General features: G+C 43.7%; 1 protein-coding gene across 2 annotated transcripts in view; it reads left to right on the top strand.

The window, feature by feature from the left end:
* Positions 1-801: 801 nt before the first annotated feature.
* ZC3H12B (zinc finger CCCH-type containing 12B) overlaps positions 802-4,969 on the top strand; it is a 562,987-nt gene continuing 558,819 nt past the window's right edge. For both annotated transcript variants that reach the window (XM_043457508.1, XM_043457509.1), the window contains exon 1: positions 802-1,231. The gene's annotated coding sequence lies outside the window, so the exon portion shown is untranslated. The remainder of the gene's footprint in view (positions 1,232-4,969) is intronic.

Raw genomic sequence — 4,969 nt, 5'->3', positions numbered from 1 at the left:
GACAAATCTAAAGGCAGGGAGACCAGAGAGGATGCTAATACAGTGGTCAAGAACAGTCAGGGCCTATTCAGCAGACTGTCCGTTAATCATTGCAGTTATGCAGATGAGTGACATGGTCAGAGAAGCTATTTAGAAAATTCCTCCGGAAGCCCTTGTGAAGGATCGGATTGCAAGAATCGCTTCTGAAGAATAAGTTAGGAGATTCTCAGGACTGTCAGTCTCAACCATCAATGTGCCTGTGGAGGGGCCAGGAGACGGTCATAACCTAGATCCTCCAGCCTTTTTAGATTTGCAGAGCATTCTGCACCTCTCTCCACTTCACCCCTACCTTGCTGCTCCTGCTGCTAAGTCACTACAGTCGTGTCCGACTCCGTGCGACCCCATAGACGGCAGCCCACCAGGCTCCTCTGTCCCTGGGATACTCCAGGGAAGAATACTGGAGTGGGTTGCCATTTCCTTTTCCAATGCATCCATGCATGCTAAGTCGCTTCAGTCGTGTCCGACTCTGTGTGACCCCATGGACAGCAGCCCAGCAGGCTCCTCTGGCCACGGGATTCTCTAGGTAAGAATACTGGAGTAGGATGCCATTTACTTCTCCCACCCTACTTTGACATCGCTCTCTCTGGGCCCTAGGAAACGTGCTTTTGCGTACTTTTCTGGGTCGCAGACTGAGCTCCGAAAGCGGCGCCAGCAGTGACGGCGGTCGATGGCGGAGGCGGGGCGCATGCGCGGGTTGCTAGGCGACAGCATTGGGGTGCAGCGGCTGTGTGTGTAGGCAGCAGCGCCAGAGAAGGAGGAGCACGAGGATGCCGCTGCGACCGCGGCCCCGAGAGGGAGCCGCTGCTGCTCTGTGGCCGCCAGGGCTGAGGGACGGGAATCAGGCCTTGGGATCGCGTCCCTGAGGGGGCGCGGGGCAGCGGTCCCGCCCGAGCTCGGGCCTAGTACCGCGGGGGGGGTCCGGGCCGCTGGGCGAGGGCCTCCCCCCACTGCCTCCCCTCACCCCTCCACGTCGATGGTGGTGAAGTTGTCAGCGCCGGGGAGTGCAAGGCACCAGGCTGCCTCCCTTGAACCCAGTTCCTCTTGGGGCACGTCTCTCGCTCCGGCTCACGGACACCTGCGCCGCCGCCTCCTCTAGCCCGCTGAGCCCACCCCTGGCGGCGGGCGGGGGAGGGGCTCCCCCTGCAGGGGCTGTGTCGAGCTGGGCGACGACGGGGACCATAGGAGAGTAGGGGTGAGTAGTGGCACCGCACTCGCCCGGTGCTGGGGCGCCTTTCTGGCCTCCGGGGCCCCGGGAAGAGACTGAAGCGCTGCTTTCTCCTGCATACGCTTCTGATGTCTCTGTTACATATCTGCTCGCGGTTACCTATTCCCTTCGAGGTAGTTTTCCTTCTAAAAAGCATCACTTTCTGGTTTAAACCCGGGCGTCCAGGAACGAGAGGTCGGTGCTTAAGGCCTGGCTTTGCTTCTTAGATGCCATGGATGCTGATAAATCTACGTACAATCATGCAGCCTGGTCCCTAATTCGGGGACAGACGTTTCCAGTGCTATGCTTGCCACTTTCCCTCGCTCTTGCTCTCAGGAGGCTGTCTAACCGCAGGCTTCTCTAGAGCCAATTCTCAGGCTGCTATGGCTCCATGCCTCAAGGCTTGAACAGGCAGCTGGCATGACCCCTTACTTTTCAGTTTTCTTGCTACTTTTGAGGTGAGAGCCTTTAAAAGCCTTGCGCCTGGCTTCTGGCTTCTGATGTGTACAAGTTAGGAAGACAATACTCATATTAAATAATACTAATAAAACAAACTAGCAAACACATACTCCATTTGACTTCCAGAGTGGCATCAAACTTGAAAAAAGGAGGCGAAGAGTGACTGATAACAGGGCAAACAAGCTTTACAAACTAACTACTCTTTATCCAGAATGATGTATTTATATACAAATAAGTATGATGAAGAAACCTAAAATGTCCCTAATAAAAGTGAGGTTGTATTATGATATATCTGTTCTTCTTGAGGTAGCCTGTGGTTGAGAGTTGTTACTCCAAAAAACATTGTTATGAGTAACCTGAAGTGATATTTTGGACCAAGTGATTAGATGAGGATCTAAAGTTGTAGGTACTTTAAAAAAAATCAATATTATCTTTGAGCAGCGAAGTTGTTTCTTTAGGAGCAAATGGTTGAAAAAAAAATTACAGTTCTCAGTTGACCCCTTTCAAAAGCAGACCGAATTTAGATTAACTAGTAATTTTTATTATAAGGTACTTCTGTTTGCAGACAATGAATGATGGGTTCCTTCTTTTATTTGGCTCTCTTCCCTCCCTGCTGATTTTTAAGCCATTTCAGGTTTCTTTTATTTGAAAAAGAAGTGTTATAATAAAAATGCTAAACTTAGTTTTGGGTAAAATCTTTTAAAATAAAAGACTTTTTTTTTTTTTTAAAGGATATAGATGTCATTTGTGATTAGGTAACTTTAGTGAATCAGTAAAGACTGACATCTCCAGTAGTTTTGGGTAAAATGCTTTTCTTTGGAAGCTTTCATGTTGTTTGAAGTTCTCTTGGGTAGGGGTTAAAGCAGGATGTAATTCTGAGTAACACTGCAAAATAATCTTGGACCTCAGCTAGTGTTGTTTGTTTTATGCATGAATTGGCAAACTGATGTGCTTCTCAGCGCTATTAATAGATGCCAAAGTTAGAAATATTTTTGTTTTGGAAAAGTTCTTGATGAATTCAATCTGAATTATTTGAAACAATAATGTACCATGTGGATACTTGCTGTTCATTGTCACCTACTATTAGAAACAGGCAGTAATTTGAATCTAACTTAAAATTCTATTGTAATGAGTATGGCTATGAAGGCACCACATACTCAAGAGCATCTATCTATCTATGTTGTTGTAGCCACGTTATAAAATAATAGTAATAGGTCATTTTGCCAGGCTTTTGACCAGTGAACTCTAGAATGAGGTTTGTTTTTTTTTTAATTGACTTTTAACAAGTTTTTCTTTTCTATGAGTGCCAATTACTATACTAGGTACTGTGGAGAACAGAACAGAAACAGGTTCTGGGAGATAAATTGCTTACCCATTGGGGAAAGAAAATATATACATGAGGTATCATGGTCAACAAATGGAGCATAGAATAGTACAGAATAAGAACTAAAAGGATTAAGAGTAAGAGAAGATCTTTGGTGACCAGTGTTTGTCCAGTGTTTGTCTGAGAAGGCATTATAGAGAAAGTCTTGATTTGTTTTATTAGAAGTATAGACTGTTGGAAGGGGGAGTTCAGCACAGCATGAGCTAAGACATTTGATTTTCAAATCTGTGCAAATTATTCTCCTGGATAAACCTTAAAGGTGGAGAAGGGGATTGTCAGTGGCAATCAACTACGTTGTAGTGGGCATAGTTTTATGTCAAATTACATACCTTTATTAAATTAAATGTCAATAGTTTTTCAAATGTACACACTATAGAAGTCAGACTTAACATAATCCTATTTCCTGGGGCAAACTTTTCACTGTCTCCTAAGACTGTTAAAATATAAGTGTTTTTGTACAAGATTGATCTGATTAGTCAACTTCAGATTAGTAATAAAGTAAATTGGGGGAAATTCTATAAACAACATAAATTTTGGTCCACTAAAACACGATAGCTTAGTTTTTAGTACAGCTCATTAACACTACTATTTCTACTGTTTTCTAAAAACAAGGGGAATATGTCAGAGTTCTGCAAATTGATGTCTGTCAAAGTTTTAAAATGATGTCATTAATAATCGGTGACTAGTGTGTGTTAGTTGTTCAATCATGGCTGACTCTTTGCAACCCCATGAACTGTAGTCTGCAAGGCACCCCTGTCCATGGGATTTTCCCAGCAAGAATACTGGGGTGGGTTGCCATTTCCTTCTCCAGGGAATCTTCCCAACCCAGGACTTGAATCTGTGTCTCCTGCATTGCAGGCAGATTTTTTTTTTTTTTCCATCTGAGCCACCAGGGAAGCTCCAATCAGTGACTAACATCAGTGTTTAAACTCCAAATATAAACCTCTGCAACACTTATAGTGCTTTTCTAACAACTGTCTGCTGTGTTGAGACTCAGTTACATGACTAGTCTTCTGGGTTTTTGTCAACCATTGTAAGTTGATGTCTATAGGGGTGTGTGTGTGTGTGTGTGTGTGTGTGTGTGTGTGTGTATAAAACAAGATAGCATAGTGTAATTGTTACATCAAGAAAGAAGTATGCACCCCACAAACAGAAACTTGCATATTAGAATTCCAAATACAAAGAATTTTCAAGTTAATTCATGGATTTGCTCTAAGGAAAAATATATGCAAACTTGACATTTTTTGAGGCTTCTGTGCTGTTGGTGTTCAGTCTTTGTGACCACATGGACTATAGCATGTCAGGCTCCTCTGTCCTCCACTGTCTCTCAGGTTTGCTCAAATTCATGTCCATTGAGCCTGTGATGCTGTCTAACCATCTCATATTCTGCCACCTCCTTCTCCTTTTGCCTTTGCATCAGGGTCTTTTCCAATGAGTCAGCTCTTCACATCAGGTGGCCAAAGTATTGGAGCTTCAGCTTCAGTTCAGTCCCTCCAATGAATATTTAGGGTTGGTTTCCTCTAGGGCTGGTTTGATCTCCTTGTAGTCCAAGGGACTCTCAAGAGTCTTCTCCAGCATTGCAATTCAAAAGCATCAATTTTTTGGTGCTCAGCCTTCTTCATGGTCCAACTCTCACATCTATACTTGACTACTGGAAAAGTCATAGCTTTGACTATGTAGACCTATGTCAGCAAAGTGATATCTCTGCTTTTTAATATGCTGTCTAGATTTGTCATAGCTTGCCTTCCAAGGAGCTTCGATATAACATCATATATCTTTCATTTGGTATCTTTTGGCTGCCAGTAATAGTTTTCTCTGATTATAGTTATTACTGATAAACCCTACTTTAAGTATCTAATAATTTCAACAAATATAATTTTTTT

Source organism: Cervus canadensis, chromosome X (assembly GCF_019320065.1).
Source record: "Cervus canadensis isolate Bull #8, Minnesota chromosome X, ASM1932006v1, whole genome shotgun sequence".
Classification (NCBI taxonomy): domain Eukaryota; kingdom Metazoa; phylum Chordata; class Mammalia; order Artiodactyla; family Cervidae; genus Cervus; species Cervus canadensis.
Note: the sequence above shows the minus strand (reverse complement) of the source record. Positions and strands in the feature narration are given on the sequence as shown.